The sequence below is a fragment of the Anomaloglossus baeobatrachus genome, chromosome 1 (assembly GCF_048569485.1).
Source record: "Anomaloglossus baeobatrachus isolate aAnoBae1 chromosome 1, aAnoBae1.hap1, whole genome shotgun sequence".
NCBI classification, from domain to species: domain Eukaryota; kingdom Metazoa; phylum Chordata; class Amphibia; order Anura; family Aromobatidae; genus Anomaloglossus; species Anomaloglossus baeobatrachus.
In genome coordinates, this window is record NC_134353.1 from 406777352 (window position 1) to 406794092 (window position 16741).

Consider the following 16741-nt stretch of genomic DNA (forward strand, 5'->3'; position numbering starts at 1 on the left):
TGAGGCAAGGCCCATGGACTTTGTATGGCTGCATGTAATTGCCTGGTCTAATGGACTGTGTTGCCTTTTGAGTTTCCATTGGATTGATAAGCCAGGTACTGTCTTTTGCTTTTGTTTGGCCATGTTGTGTGCGCAGTCACTAGGATTATGTGAATTAATGTAGAATCAGTTTCACACTTCTCTATGTTGGTAAGCTCTTTGCTTCGGCTGCGAGAAGTTGTGAGTTCTACTCTGAGGCAACGCCCATGGACTTTTTATGGCTGCATGTAATTGTCTAGTCCAATGGACTGTGTTGCCTATGAGTTTCCATTGGATTGATAGGCCAGGTACTGTCTTTTGCTTTTGTTTGGCCATGTTGTTTGCGCAGTCACTAGGATTATGGGAATTATTGTAGATTCCATTTGCCACTTCTCTGTGTTGGTGTAGTGGTAGGCTCTTTGCTTGGGCTGCGAGAGGTTGTGGGTTAGACTCTGAGGCAAGGCCCATGGACTTTGTATGGCTACATGTAATTTCCTAGTCCAAAGGACTATGTTGCCTATGAGTATTCATTGGATTGATAGGCCATGTACTGTCTTTTGCTTTTGTTTGGCCATGTTGTGTGTGCATATAACTGAATAGGATAACTGAAGTGAGCACTAATATATATATTATGAGTGCAAGCCAAAAATTACATACTATATACGGATAAGGCTGCACATCAAACTTAAATAGTATAATGCCTCAAGCATATGGACAAATATTGGAATATACAATGAAAAATGCTACTTGCTAATTTGAACATGTGAATAATGAATTGCATACCTGCCATGAATATTAGGAAAAAGGAGATATTTAGCAATCGCATTGATCAATGTAACTGAGCCCCAAGGCCTCGTCAAGGCATATCTCTATATTGGGGTCCCTAGCTCTGTGACCCTAACTGTGTGTCATCTCATTGCAATTAAAAACTGCTATGGGTGGAGAGGGGTAACTAAGGACTTTCTTATATAGGAGATGGAAAAAACATGGCCGAAAGGGGCGGAGCTGTGTTCACATTCAGAAAAAAACTACATATAACTGAATAGGATAACTGAAGTGAGCACTAATATATATATTATGAGTGCAAGCCAAAAATTACATACTATATACGGATAAGGCTGCACATCAAACTTAAATAGCATAATGCCTCAAGCATATGGACAAATATTGGAATATACAATGAAAAATGCTACTTGCTAATTTGAACATGTGAATAATGAATTGCATACCTGCCATGAATATTAGGAAAAAGGAGATATTTAGCAATCGCATTGATCAATGTAACTGAGCCCCAAGGCCTCGTCAAGGCATATCTCTATATTGGGGTCCCTAGCTCTGTGACCCTAACTGTGTGTCATCTCATTGCAATTAAAAACTTCTATGGGTGGAGAGGGGTAACTAAGGACTTTCTTATATAGGAGATGGAAAAAACATGGCCGAAAGGGGCGGAGCTGTGTTCACATTCAGAAAAAAACTACATATAACTGAATAGGATAACTGAAGTGAGCACTAATATATATATTATGAGTGCAAGCCAAAAATTACATACTATATACGGATAAGGCTGCACATCAAACTTAAATAGTATAATGCCTCAATCATATGGACAAATATTGGAATATACAATGAAAAATGCTACTTGCTAATTTGAACATGTGAATAATGAATTGCATACCTGCCATGAATATTAGGAAAAAGGAGATATTTAGCAATCGCATTGATCAATGTAACTGAGCCCCAAGGCCTCGTCAAGGCATATCTCTATATTGGGGTCCCTAGCTCTGTGACCCTAACTGTGTGTCATCTCATTGCAATTAAAAACTGCTATGGGTGGAGAGGGGTAACTAAGGACTTTCTTATATAGGAGATGGAAAAAACATGGCCGAAAGGGGCGGAGCTGTGTTCACATTCAGAAAAAAACTACATATAACTGAATAGGATAACTGAAGTGAGCACTAATATATATATTATGAGTGCAAGCCAAAAATTACATACTATATACGGATAAGGCTGCACATCAAACTTAAATAGTATAATGCCTCAAGCATATGGACAAATATTGGAATATACAATGAAAAATGCTACTTGCTAATTTGAACATGTGAATAATGAATTGCATACCTGCCATGAATATTAGGAAAAAGGAGATATTTAGCAATCGCATTGATCAATGTAACTGAGCCCCAAGGCCTCGTCAAGGCATATCTCTATATTGGGGTCCCTAGCTCTGTGACCCTAACTGTGTGTCATCTCATTGCAATTAAAAACTGCTATGGGTGGAGAGGGGTAACTAAGGACTTTCTTATATAGGAGATGGAAAAAACATGGCCGAAAGGGGCGGAGCTGTGTTCACATTCAGAAAAAAACTACATATAACTGAATAGGATAACTGAAGTGAGCACTAATATATATATTATGAGTGCAAGCCAAAAATTACATACTATATACGGATAAGGCTGCACATCAAACTTAAATAGTATAATGCCTCAAGCATATGGACAAATATTGGAATATACAATGAAAAATGCTACTTGCTAATTTGAACATGTGAATAATGAATTGCATACCTGCCATGAATATTAGGAAAAAGGAGATATTTAGCAATCGCATTGATCAATGTAACTGAGCCCCAAGGCCTCGTCAAGGCATATCTCTATATTGGGGTCCCTAGCTCTGTGACCCTAACTGTGTGTCATCTCATTGCAATTAAAAACTGCTATGGGTGGAGAGGGGTAACTAAGGACTTTCTTGTATAGGAGATGGAAAAAACATGGCCGAAAGGGACGGAGCTGTGTTCACATTCAGAAAAAAACTACATATAACTGAATAGGATAACTGAAGTGAGCACTAATATATATATTATGAGTGCAAGCCAAAAAGTTACATTGATCAATGCGATTGCTAAATATCTCCTTTTTCCTAATATTCATGGCAGGTATGCAATTCATTATTCACATGTTCAAATTAGCAAGTAGCATTTTTCATTGTATATTCCAATATTTGTCCATATGCTTGAGGCATTATATGTTGTGTGTGCAGTCACTAGGATTATGTGAATTAATGTAGAATCAGTTTCCCACTTCTCTGTGTTGGTGTAGTGGTAGGCTCTTTGATTGAGCTGAGAGAGGTTGTGGGTTTGACTCTGAGGCAAGGCCCATGGACTTTGTATGGCTGCATGTAATTGCTTAGTCCAATGGACTGTGTTGCGAATGAGTTTCCATTGGATTGATAGGCCAGGTACAGTCTTTTGCTTTTGTTTGGCCATGTTGTGTGCGCAGTCACTAGGATTATGTGAATTAATGTAGAGTCAGCTTCCCACTTCTCTGTGTTGGTGTAGTGGTGGGCTCTTTGTTTGAGCTGAGAGAGGTTGTGGGTTTGACTCTGAGGCAAGGCCCATGGACTTTTTATGGTTGCATGTAATTGCCTAGTCCAATGGACCGTGTTTCCTATGTGTTTCCATTGGATTGATAGACCAGGTACTATCTTTTGCTTTTGTTTGGCCATGTTATGTGTGCAGTCACTAGGATTATGTGAATTAATGTAGAATCAGTTTCCCACTTCTCTGTGTTTGTGTAGTGGTAAGCTCTTTGTTTGGGCTGAGAGAGGTTGTGGGTTTGACTCTGAGGCACGGCCCATGGACTTTGTATGGCTGCATGTAGTTGCTTAGTCCAATGGACTGTGTTGGAATGAGTTTCCATTGGATTGATAGGCCAGGTACTGTCTTTTGCTTTTGTTTGGCCATGTTGTGTGCGCAGTCACTAGGATTATGTGAATTAATGTAGAGTCAGTTTCCTGCTTCTTTGTGTTTGTGTAGTGGTAGGCTCTTTGCTTGGGCTGCGAGAGGTTGTGGGTTAGACTCTGAGGCAAGGCCCATGGTTGTTTTATGGCTGCATGTAATTGCCTAGTCCAATGGACTGTGTTGCCTATGAGTTTCCATTGGATTGATAGGCCAGGTACTGTCTTTTCCTTTCGTTTGGCCATGTTGTGTGCGCAGTCACTAGGATTATGTAAATTAATGTAGAGTCAGTTTCCCACTTCTCTGTGTTGGTGTAGTGGTAGGCTCTTTGCTTGGCCTGCGAGAGGTTGTGGGTTTGACTTTGAGGCAAGGCCCATGGACTTTTTATGGCTGCATGTAATTGCCTAGTCCAATGCACTGTGTTACCTATGAGTTTCCATTGGATTGATAGGCCAGGTACTGTCTTCTGCTTTTGTTTGGCCATGTTGTGTGCGCAGTCACTAGGATTAAGTGAATTAATGTAGAATCAGTTTCCCACTACTTTGTTTTGGTGTAGTGGTAGGCCCTTTGCTTGGGCTCCGAGAGGTTGTGGGTTCGACTCTGAGGCAAGGCCCATGGACTTTGTATGGCTGCATGTAATTGTTTAGTCTGATGGACTGTGTTGCCTATGATTTTCCATTAAATTGATAGGCCAGGTACTGTCTTTTGCTTTTGTTTGGCCATGTTGTGTGCGCAGTCACTAGGATTATGTGAATTAATGTAGAGTCAGTTTCCTGCTTCTTTGTGTTGGTGTAGTGGTAGGCTCTTTGCTTGGGCTCCTAGAGGTTGTGGGTTCGACTCTGAGGCAAGGCCCATGGACTTTGTATGGCTGCATGTAATTTTATAGTCCAATGGACTATGTTGCCTATGAGTTTCCATTTTATTGATAGGCCAGGTACTGTCTTTTGCTTTCGTTTAACCATGTTGTGTGCGCAGTCACTAGGATTATGTGAATTAATGTAGAGTCAGTTTCCCACTACTCTGTGTTGGTGTAGTGGTAGGCTCTTTGCTTGGACTCCGAGAGATTGTGAGTTCGACTCTGAGGCAAGGCCCATGGACTTTGTATGGCTGCATGTAATTGCATAGTCCTATGGACTGTGTTGCCTAAGAGTTTCCATTGGATTGATAGGTCAGGTACTGTCTTTTGCTATCATTTGGCCATGTCGTGTGCGCAGTCACTAGGATTATGTGAATTAATGTAGTTTCAGTTTCCCACTACTCTGTGTTGGTGTAGTGGTAGGCTCTTTACTTGGACTGCGAGAGGTTGCAAGTTCAACTCTGAGGAAAGGCACATGGACTTTGTATGGCTGCATGGAATTGCCTAATCCTATGGACTGTGTTACCTATGCGTTTCTATTGGATTGATAGCCCAGGTACTGTCTTTTGCTTTTGTTTGGCCATGTTGTGTGCGCAGTCACTAGGATTATGTGAATTAATGTAGTGTCAGTTTCACACTTCTCTGTGTTGGTGTAGTGGTAGGAACTTTGCTTGGGCTGCGAGAGGTTGTGAGTTCGACTTTGAGGCAAGGCCGATGGACTTTGTATGGCTGCATGTAATTGTCTAATCCTATGGACTGTGTTACCTATAAGTTTTCATTGGATTGATAGGCAAGTTCCTGTCTTTTGCTTTCATTTGGCCATGTTGTGTGCGCAGTCACTAGGATTATGTGAATTAATGTAGAATCAGTTTCCCATTTCTCTGTGTTGGTGTAGTTGCAGGCTCTTTCCTTGGGCTTTAAGAAGTTGTGGGTTCGACTTTGAGGCAAGGCCCATGGACTTTGTAAGGCTGCATTTAATTGCCTGGTCTAATGGACTGTGTTGCCTTTGAGTTTCCATTGGATTGATAGGCCGGGTATTGTCTTATGCTTTTGTTTGGCCATGTTGTGTGCGCAGTCACTAGGATTATGTGAATTAATGTAGAGTCTATTTCCCATTTCTCTGTGTTGGTGTAGTGGGAGGTTCTTTGCTTGGGTTGCGAGAGGTTGTGAGTTCGACTCTGAGGCAAGGCCCATGGACTTTGTATGGCTGCATGTAATTGCCTGGTCTAATGGACTGTGTTGCCTTTGAGTTTCCATTGGATTGATAGGCCAGGTACTGTCTTTTGCTTTTGTTTGGCCATGTTGTGTGCGCAGTCACTAGGATTATGTGAATTAATGTAGAATCAGTTTCACACTTCTCTGTGTTGGTAAGCTCTTTGCTTCGGCTGCGAGAAGTTGTGAGTTTTACTCTGAGGCAACGCCCATGGACTTTTTATGGCTGCATGTAATTGTCTAGTCCAATGGACTGTGTTGCCTATGAGTTTCCATTGGATTGATGGGCCAGGTACTGTCTTTTGCTTTTGTTTGGCCATGTTGTTTGCGCAGTCACTAAGATTATGGGAATTATTGTAGATTCCATTTACCATTTCTCTGTGTTGGTGTAGTGGTAGGCTCTTTGCTTGGGCTGCGAGAGGTTGTGGGTTAGACTCTGAGGCAAGGCCCATGGACTTTGTATAGCTGCATGTAATTTCCTAGTCCAAAGGACTATGTTGCCCATGAGTTTCCATTGGATTTATTGGCCTGGTGCTATCTTTTGCTTTTGTGTGGCAGTCACTAGGATTATGTGAATTAATGTAGAGTCAGTTCCCACGTCTCTTTGTTGGTGTAGTGGTAGGCTCTTTGCTTGGACTGCGAGAGGATGTGGGTTTGACTCTGAGGCAAGGCCCATTGACTTTGTATGGCTGCATGTAATTGCCTAGTCCAATAGACTGTGTTGCCTATGAGTTTCCAATGGATTGATAGACCAGGTACTGTCTTTTGGTTTTGTTTGGCCATGTTGTGTGCGCAGTCACTAGGATTATGTGAATTAATGTAGAATCAGTTTCCCACTTCTCTGTGTTGGTGTAGTGGTAGGCTCTTTGCTTGGGCTGTGAGAGGTTGTGGGTTTGACTCCGAGGCAAGGCCCATGGAATTTGTGTGGCTGCATGTAAATTCCTTTTCCAATGGTCTGTGTTGCCTTTGAGTTTCCATTGGATTGATAGGCCAGGTACTGTCTTTTGCTTTTGTTTGGCCATATTGTGTGCGCAGTCACTAAGATTATGTGAATTAATGTAGAATCAGTTTCCCACTTCTCTGTGTTGGTGTAGTGGTAGGCTCTTTGTTTGGGCTGGGAGAGGTTGTGGGTTTGACTCTGAGGCAAGGCCCATGGACTTTGTATGGCTGCATGTAATTGCTTAGTCCAATGGACTGTGTTGCCGATGAGTTTCCATTGTATTGAAAGGCCAGGTACAGTATTTTGCTTTTGTTTGGCTATGTTGTGTGCGCAGTCACTAGGATTATGTGAATTAATGTAGAGTCAGTTTCCCACTACTCTGTGTTGGTGTAGTGGTAGGCTCTTTGCTTGAGTTCCGAGAGGTTGTGGGTTCGACTCTGAGGCAAGGCCCATGGACTTTGTATGGCTGCATGTAATTGACTAGTCCAATGGACTGTGTTGCCTATGAGTTCCATTGGATTGCTAGGCCAGGTACTGTCTTTTGCTTTTGTTTGGCCATGTTGTGTGCGCAGTCACTAGGATTATGTGTATTAATGTAGAGTCAGTTTCCCACTTCTCTGTGTTGGTGAAGTGGTAGGCTGTTTGCTTGGGCTACGAGAGGATGTGGGTTTGACTCTGAGGCAAGGCCTATGGACTTTGTATGGCTGCATGTGATTGCTTAGTCCAATGGACTGTGATACCTATGAGTTTCCATTGGATTGATAGGCCAGATACGGTCTTTTGCTTTTGTTTGGCCATACCACTCTATAATTAGGCGGACAAACAGGGTCATCTGTTGCCGAGACCATGAATGCCGAAGAGTTTGTTGTCTGCCGGGTGCTCGGGTTCGGCATATTGTGGATTGGATAGACAGATTGCTGGGTGGGGCTGGGGAAAACCCAGCGGTCATGGTGCACATTGGTACTAATGACAAAGTTAGAGGCAGGTGGAAGGTCCTTAAAAATGATTACAGGGAACTTGGAGAGAAGCTGAAGTCCAGGACCTCCAAGGTGGTGTTTTCAGAAATACTTCCGGTGCCACGAGCGTCACTAGAAAGACAGCGGGAGCTTAGGGAGATAAACACGTGGCTTAGAAATTGGTGCAGGAAGGAAGGGTTCGGGTTCATGGAGAACTGGGCTGACTTCTCAGTCGACTACAGGCTCTACGGTAGGGACGGGCTGCACCTCAATGGGGAAGGTGCAGCTGTGCTGGGGGAGAAAATGGTCAGACGGATGGAGGAGCTTTTAAACTAGGATCTGGGGGGAGGGAGGGTAGTGGAGCAAAAAAGGGGATAGATAGAGCAGATAGAGACAGTGAGATGGTAGGGGTCAATGAAGGATTAGGGGGACATGCAAGGAACGTAGGGAGGCTAGGAGTAATAAAGGTGTTAATAGGATTAAATGTCTACCGGCAAATGCAAGAAGTCTTGCAAACAAAATGAATGAATTGGAGACTCTTATGTTAACCATGGATTATGATGTGGTGGGCATTACGGAAACCGGCTGGATGAAAGCCATGACTGGGTGACAAACATACAGGGTTATAGTACATTTAGGAGGGACAGGAAAGACAAAAAAGGTGCTGGGGTGTGTATATTTATCAAATCTAACCTAAAACCTGTGTTGAATGATGACATTGGGGGGAACTGCAACAATGTAGAGTCAGTATGGGTAAATGTACATGGGGAGGAGAATAATGGAAAAATGCTAATTGGAGTTTGCAATAAGCCTCCTAACATACTTGAACAAATAGAGGGTGAAATACTGGAACAAAATGAAAAGGCAGATAATAATAATAATCGGGTTCTTATTATGGGGGATTTCAACTATCCAGACATACAGTGGGACATAGAATCTTCTGGTTGTGCTAAAAGCTGTAAATTCTTATCCACCATTCAAGACCATTTCCTCTCTCAGATGGTAGATGAACCGACGAGGGGAGATAATTTGCTAAATTTGGTCCTGTCAAATAGACCGGATATAATTTCAGATCTACAGGTCCGGGAGCACTTGGGCACCAGCGATCATAATATGGTAAGCTTCAACGTAATATTCAATAGAACATTTCAAAGGGGAAATGCTAAAACCTGGAATTTTAGGATAGCTGATTTCAATAAATTAAGGGAAGAGCTTAAATGTGTAGATTGGGACAAAGTCATGGTAACTGGGGATACTGAACATAAATGGGGAAAGTTTAAGGATATATTGCTAGAGTCCTGTAAAAAACTTATACCCTCTGGTAATAAAACGTCCCGGAATAAAAAGAAACCACTATGGATAAATAAGACTGTACAAAGTATAATAAAACAAAAACAAAGGGCGTTTAAAATCTTGAAGGATGAGAATACAGAAATAGCATTGCAGGAGTATAAAGATATCAATAGGCAATGCAAAAAAGAAATCAAACAAGCAAAACTAGCTACTGAAACAAAAATCGCCAATGACATTAAAATAAATCCCAAAATCTTTTAGAAATACATTAATGCCAAAAGGAAAACAAAGGATAGTATTGGCCCCTTAAAATATAATAACAAGTTAGTTATAGAGGACAAACAAAAGACTGAGATATTAAATAGGCATTTCTCATCTGTGTTCACCAAGGAACTGACTGTACCAGGTATCATTCAACAAGTGAAAAATCAAAGTTCACCACCCGATATAATTAATTTAACACAAGAAGAAGTACGCCTACGTCTGAGTAAATTAAACATTGACAAATCCCCAGGGCCAGATGGCATTCATCCACGAATATTGAGGGAATTGAGCTCCGTAATTGACAGACCGCTGTATCTCATCTTTTTAGACTCGCTTGTAACAGGGTTGGTGCCTCAGGATTGGAGGATTGCTGATGTGGTACCGATATTTAAGAAAGGTAAGAGGGTAGATCCAGGCAACTACCATCCAGTAAGCCTGACATCAGTAGTATGCAAAGTTTTTGAGGGCATTTTAAGGGATGACATGCAAAAATATGTTGCAGAAAATAATATAATAACTGACAGACAGCATGGATTCATGAAAGATAAGTCGTGTCTAACCAACCTGTTGGGGTTCTATGAGGGGGTAAGTGCAAACCTGGATATTGGTAATGCAGCTGATGTGATTTATTTGGACTTTGCAAAGGCATTTGATACTGTACCACATAATAGGCTTATACTAAAGCTCCAGAAGCAAGGACTGGGGGTAACTATATGCAACTGGGTAAGGAATTGGCTAAAAGATAGGAAACAAAGAGTAGTCATAAATGGAACATTCTCTAAATGGGCCATAGTCAGCAGTGGGGTGCCGCAGGGATCTGTGCTAGGACCAATTCTTTTTAATCTCTTTATTAATGACCTTGTGGATGGGATTGATAGTAAAGTGTCAGTCTTTGCTGATGACACCAAACTATGTAGGATATTAAAAACTGACCTTGATAGTATAATATTACTTGGGCTTCGAGAGGTTGTGGGTTCGACTCTGAGGCAAGGCTCATGGACTTTGTGTGGCTGCATGTAATTGTCTAGTCCGATGGACTGTGTTGCCTATGAATTTCCATTGGACTGATAGGCCAGGTACAGTCTTTTGCTTTTGTTTGGCCATCTTGTGTGCGCAGTCACTAGGATTATGTGAATTAATGTAGAACCAGTTTCCTACTTCTCTGTGTTGGTGTAGTGGTAGGCTCTTTACTTGGGCTACAAGAGGTTGTGGGTTCGATTCTGAGGCAAGGCCCATGGACTTTGTATGGCTGCATGTAATGTAATTGTCTAGTCCAATGGGCTGTGTTGGCTATATGTTTCCATTGGATTGATGGGCCAGATACTGTCTTTTGCTTTTGTTTGGCCATGTTGTGTGCGCAGTCACAAGGATTATGTGACGTAATGTAGAGTCAGTTTCCCACTTCTCTGTGTTGGTGTAGTGGTAGGCTCTTTGCTAGGGCTGCGAGAGGTTGTGAGTTCGACTCTGAAGCAAGGCTCATGGACTTTGTATGGCTGCATGTAAATGCCTAGTCCAAGGGACTGTGTTACCTATGAGTTTCCATTGGATTTATAGGCCAGGTACTGTCTTTTGCTTTCGTTTGGCCATGTTGTGTGCGCAGTCACTAGGATTATGTGAATTAATGTAGAGTCAGTTTCCCACTACTTTGTGTTGGTGTAGTGGTAGGCTCTTTGCTTGGGCTCCGAGAGGTTGTGGGTTAGACTCTGAGGCAAGGCCCATGGACTTTGTATGGCTGCATGTAATTGCCTAGTCCAATGGACTGTATTGCCTCTGAGATTCTATTGGATTGATAGGCCAGTTCATGTATTTTGCTTTTGTTTGGCCATCTTGTGTGCGCAGTCACTAGGATTATGTGAATTAATGTAGAACCAGTTTCCCATTTCTCTGTGTTGGTGTAGTGGTAGGCTCTTTACTTGGGCTACGAGAGGTTGTGGGTTCGACTCTGATGCTAAGGCCCATGGACTTTGTATGGCTGCATGTAATTGTCTAGCCCGATGAACTGTGTTGCCTATGAGTTTCCATTGGATTGATAGGCCAGATACTGTCTTTTGCTTTTGTTTGGCCATGTTGTGTGCGCAGTCACTAGGATTATGTGAATTAATGTAGAGTCAGTTTTCTGCTTCTCTGTGTTGGTGTAGTGGTAGGCTCTTTGCTTGGTCTGCGAGAGGTTGTGGGTTAGACTCTGAGGCAAGGCCCATGGACTTTTTATGGCTGCATGTAATTGCCTAGTCCAATGGACTGTGTTGCCTATCAGTTTCCATTGGATTGATAGGCCAGGTACTGTCTTTTGCTTTCGTTTGGCCATGTTGTGTGCGCAGTCACTAGGATTATGTAAATTAATGTAGAGTCAGTTTCCCAATTCTCTGTGTTGGTGTAGTGGTAGGCTCTTTGCTAGGGCTGTGAGAGATTGTGAGTTTGACTCTGAAGCAAGGCCCATGGACTTTGTATGGCTGCATGTAATTGTCTAGTCTAATGGACTGTGTTTCCTAAGAGTTTCCAATGGATTGTTAGACCAGGTACTGTCTTTTGCTTTTGTTCGGCCATGTTGTGTGTGCAGTCACTAGGATTATGTGAATTAATGGAGAATAAGATTCCCAATTCTCTGTGTTGGTGTAGTGGTAGGCTCTTTGTTTGGGCTGAGAGAGGTTGTGGGTTTGACTCTGAGGCAAGGCCCATGGACTTTGTATGGCTGTATGTAATTGCTTAGTCCAATGGACTGTGTTGCCAATGAGTTTCCATTGGATTGATAGGCCAGGTACAGTCTTTTCCTTTTGTTTGGCCATGTTGTGTGCGCAGTTACTAGGATTATGTGAATTATTGTAGAATCAGTTTCCTACTTCTCTGTGTAGGTATAGTGGTAGGCTCTTTGCTTGGGCTATGGGAGGTTGTGGGTTTGACTCTGAGGCAAGGCCCATGGACTTTGTATCGATGCATGTAATTGTCTAGTCCGATGGACTGTGTTGCCTATGAGTTTCCATTGGATTGATAGGCCAGGTACTGTCTTTTGCTTTCGTTTGGCCATGTTGTGTGCGCAGTCACTAGGATTATGTGAATTAATGTAGAGTCAGTTTCCCACTACTCTGTGTTGGTGTCGTGGTAGGCTCTTTGCTTGGGCTCCGAGAGGTTGTGAGTTTGACTCTGAGGCAAGGCCCATGGACTTTGTATGGCTGCATGTTATTGCCTAGTCCAAAGGACTGTGTTGCCTTTGAGATTCTATTGGATTGATAGGCCAGGTAATGTATTTTGCTTTTGTTTGGCCATCTTGTGTGCGCAGTCACTAGGATTATGTGAATTAATGTAGAACCAGTTTCCCACTTCTCTGTGTTGGTGTAGTGGTAGGGTCTTTGCTTGGGCTTCGAGAGGTTGTGGGGTCGACTCTGAGGCAAGGCCCATGGACTTTGTGTGGCTGCATATAATTTTCTAGTCCGATGGACTGTGTTGCCTATGAATTTTCATTGGACTGATAGGCCAGGTACTGTCTTTTGCTTTTGTTTGGCCATCTTGTGTGCGCAGTCACTAGGATTATGTGAATTAATGTAGAACCAGTTTCCCACTTTTCTGTGTTGGTGTAGTGGTAGGCTCTTTGCTTGGGCTACAAGAGGTTGTGGGTTCGATTCTGAGGCAAGGCCCATGGACTTTGTATGGCTGCATGTAATGTAATTGTCTAGTCCAATGGACTGTGTTGCCTATATGTTTCCATTGGATTAATAGGCCAGATACAGTCTTTTGCTTTTGTTTGGCCATGTTGTGTGCGCAGTCACAAGGATTATGTGAAGTAATGTAGAGTCAGTTTCCCACTTCTCTGTGTTGGTGTCGTGGTAGGCTCTTTGCTTAGGCTACGAGAGGCTGTGGGTTCGATTCTAAGGCAAGGCCCATGGTCTTTGTATGGCTGCATGTAGCTGTTTAGTCCAATGGACTGTGTTGCCTATGAGATTCCATTGGATTGGTAGGCCAGGTACTGTTTTTTGCTTTTGTTTGGCCATGTTGTGTGCGCAGTCACTAGGATTATGTGTATTAATGTAGAGTCAGTTTCCCACTTCTCTGTGTTGGTGAAGTGGTAGGCTGTTTGCTTGGGCTACGAGAGGATGTGGGTTTGACTCTGAGGCAAGGCCTATGGACTTTGTATGGCTGCATGTGATTGCCTAGTCCAATGGACTGTGATACCTCTGAGTTTCCATTGGATTGATAGGCCAGATACGGTCTTTTGCTTTTGTTTGGCCATACCACTCTATAATTAGGCGGACAAACAGGGTCATCTGTTGCCGAGACCATGAATGCCGAAGAGTGTGTTGTCTGCCGGGTGCTCGGGTTCGGCATATTGTGGATCGGATAGACAGATTGCTGGGTGGGCTGGGGAAAACCCAGCGGTCATGGTGCACATTGGTACTAATGACAAAGTTAGAGGCAGGTGGAAGGTCCTTAATAATAATTACAGGGAACTTGGAGAGAAGCTGAAGTCCAGGACCTCCAAGGTGGTGTTTTCAGAAATACTTCCGGTGCCACGAGCGTCACTAGAAAGACAGCGGGAGCTTAGGGAGATAAACACGTGGCTTAGAAATTGGCGCAGGAAGGAAGGGTTCGGGTTCATGGAGAACTGGGCTGACTTCTCAGTCGACTACAGGCTCTACGGTAGGGACGGGCTGCACCTCAATGGGGAAGGTGCAGCTGTGCTGGGGGAGAAAATGGTCAGACGGATGGAGGAGCTTTTAAACTAGGATCTGGGGGGAAGGAGGGTGGTGGAGCAAAAAAGGGGATAGATAGAGCAGATAGAGACAGTGAGATGGTAGGGGTCAATGAAGGATTAGGGGGACATGCAAGGAACGTAGGGAGGCTAGGAGTAATAAAGGTGTTAATAGGATTAAATGTCTACCGGCAAATGCAAGAAGTCTTCCAAACAAAATGAATGAATTGGAGACTCTTATGTTAACCATGGATTATGATGTGGTGGGCATTACGGAGACTGGCTGGATGAAAGCCATGACTGGGTGACAAACATACAGGGTTATAGTACATTTAGGAGGGACAGGAAAGACAAAAAAGGTGCTGGGGTGTGTATATTTATCAAATCTAACCTAAAACCTGTGTTGAATGATGACATTGGGGGGAACTGCAACAATGTAGAGTCAGTATGGGTAAATGTACATGGGGAGGAGAATAATGGAAAAATGCTAATTGGAGTTTGCAATAAGCCTCCTAACATACTTGAACAAATAGAGGGTGAAATACTGGAACAAAATGAAAAGGCAGCTAATAATAATAATAATCGGGTTCTTATTATGGGGGATTTCAACTATCCAGACATACAGTGGGACATAGAATCTTCTGGTTGTGCTAAAAGCTGTAAATTCTTATCTACCATTCAAGACCATTTCCTCTCTCAGATGGTAGATGAACCGACGAGGGGAGATAATTTGCTAAATTTGGTCCTGTCAAATAGACTGGATATAATTTCAGATCTACAGGTCCGGGAGCACTTGGGCACCAGCGATCATAATATGGTAAGCTTCAACGTAATATTCAATAGAACATTTCAAAGGGGAAATGCTAAAACCTGGAATTTTAGGATAGCTGATTTCAATAAATTAAGGGAAGAGCTTAAATGTGTAGATTGGGACAAAGTCATGGTAACTGGGGATACTGAACATAAATGGGGAAAGATTAAGGATATATTGCCAGAGTCCTGTAAAAAACTTATACCCTCTGGTAATAAAACGTCCCGGAATAAAAAGAAACCACTATGGATAAATAAGACTGTACAAAGTATAATAAAACAAAAACAAAGGGCGTTTAAAATCTTGAAGGATGAGAATACAGAAATAGCATTGCAGGAGTATAAAGATATCAATAGGCAATGCAAAAAAGAAATCAAACAAGCAAAACTAGCTACTGAAACAAAAATCGCCAATGACATTAAAATAAATCCCAAAATCTTTTAGAAATACATTAATGCCAAAAGGAAAACAAAGGATAGTATTGGCCCCTTAAAATATAATAACAAGTTAGTTATAGAGGACAAACAAAAGACTGAGATATTAAATAGGCATTTCTCATCTGTGTTCACCAAGGAACTGACTGTACCAGGCATCATTCAACAAGTAAAAAATCAAAGTTCACCACCCGATATAATTAATTTAACACAAGAAGAAGTACGCCTACGTCTGAGTAAATTAAACATTGACAAATCCCCAGGGCCAGATGGCATTCATCCACGAATATTGAGGGAATTGAGCTCCGTAATTGACAGACCGCTGTATCTCATCTTTTTAGACTCGCTTGTAACAGGGTTGGTGCCTCAGGATTGGAGGATTGCTGATGTGGTACCGATATTTAAGAAAGGTAAGAGGGTAGATCCAGGCAACTACCATCCAGTAAGCCTGACATCAGTAGTATGCAAAGTTTTTGAGGGCATTTTAAGGGATGACATGCAAAAATATGTTGCAGAAAATAATATAATAACTGACAGACAGCATGGATTCATGAAAGATAAGTCGTGTCTAACCAACCTGTTGGGGTTCTATGAGGGGGTAAGTGCAAACCTGGATATTGGTAATGCAGCTGATGTGATTTATTTGGACTCTGCAAAGGCATTTGATACTGTACCACATAATAGGCTTATACTAAAGCTCCAGAAGCAAGGACTGGGGGTAACTATATGCAACTGGGTAAGGAATTGGCTAAAAGATAGGAAACAAAGAGTAGTCATAAATGGAACATTCTCTAAATGGGCCATAGTCAGCAGTGGGGTGCCGCAGGGATCTGTGCTAGGACCAATTCTTTTTAATCTCTTTATTAATGACCTTGTGGATGGGATTGATAGTAAAGTGTCAGTCTTTGCTGATGACACCAAACTATGTAGGATATTAAAAACTGACCTTGATAGTATAATATTACAAAAAGATCTGGATAAGATGTCAGAATGGGCAGATACTTGGCAAATGAGATTTAATGTTAATAAATGTAAAGTAATGCACCTAGGACGGAGTAATCCTATAACTGCGTATACATTAAATGGAAGTAAACTCGGGACTACAGAACAGGAGAAGGACTTGGGTATTCTCATTACAAATAAGCTGAGCAGCAGCACTCAATGTCAAGCAGCAGCTGCAAAAGCAAACAAGATTCTAGGGTGTATAAAAAGAGAGATTAGATCCCGCGATCCCACTGTATTATTACCCCTCTATAAATCACTTGTAAGGCCACATCTGGAATATGAGATCCAGTTTTGGACTCCACATTTTAAAAAGGACATTCAGAAGTTAGAGTCAGTTCAAAGGCAGGCAACTAGACTACTACAAGGAATGGAAGGCCTCCGATATGATGAAAGGTTGAAAAAGTTAGATATGTTTAGCTTAGAAAAAAGACTTCTCAGAGGAGATCTCATATATATGTATAAATATATGTGGGGTCAATATAAAGGACTGGCACATGACTTAATTCTTCCGAAGACAATACTAAGGACCAGGGGG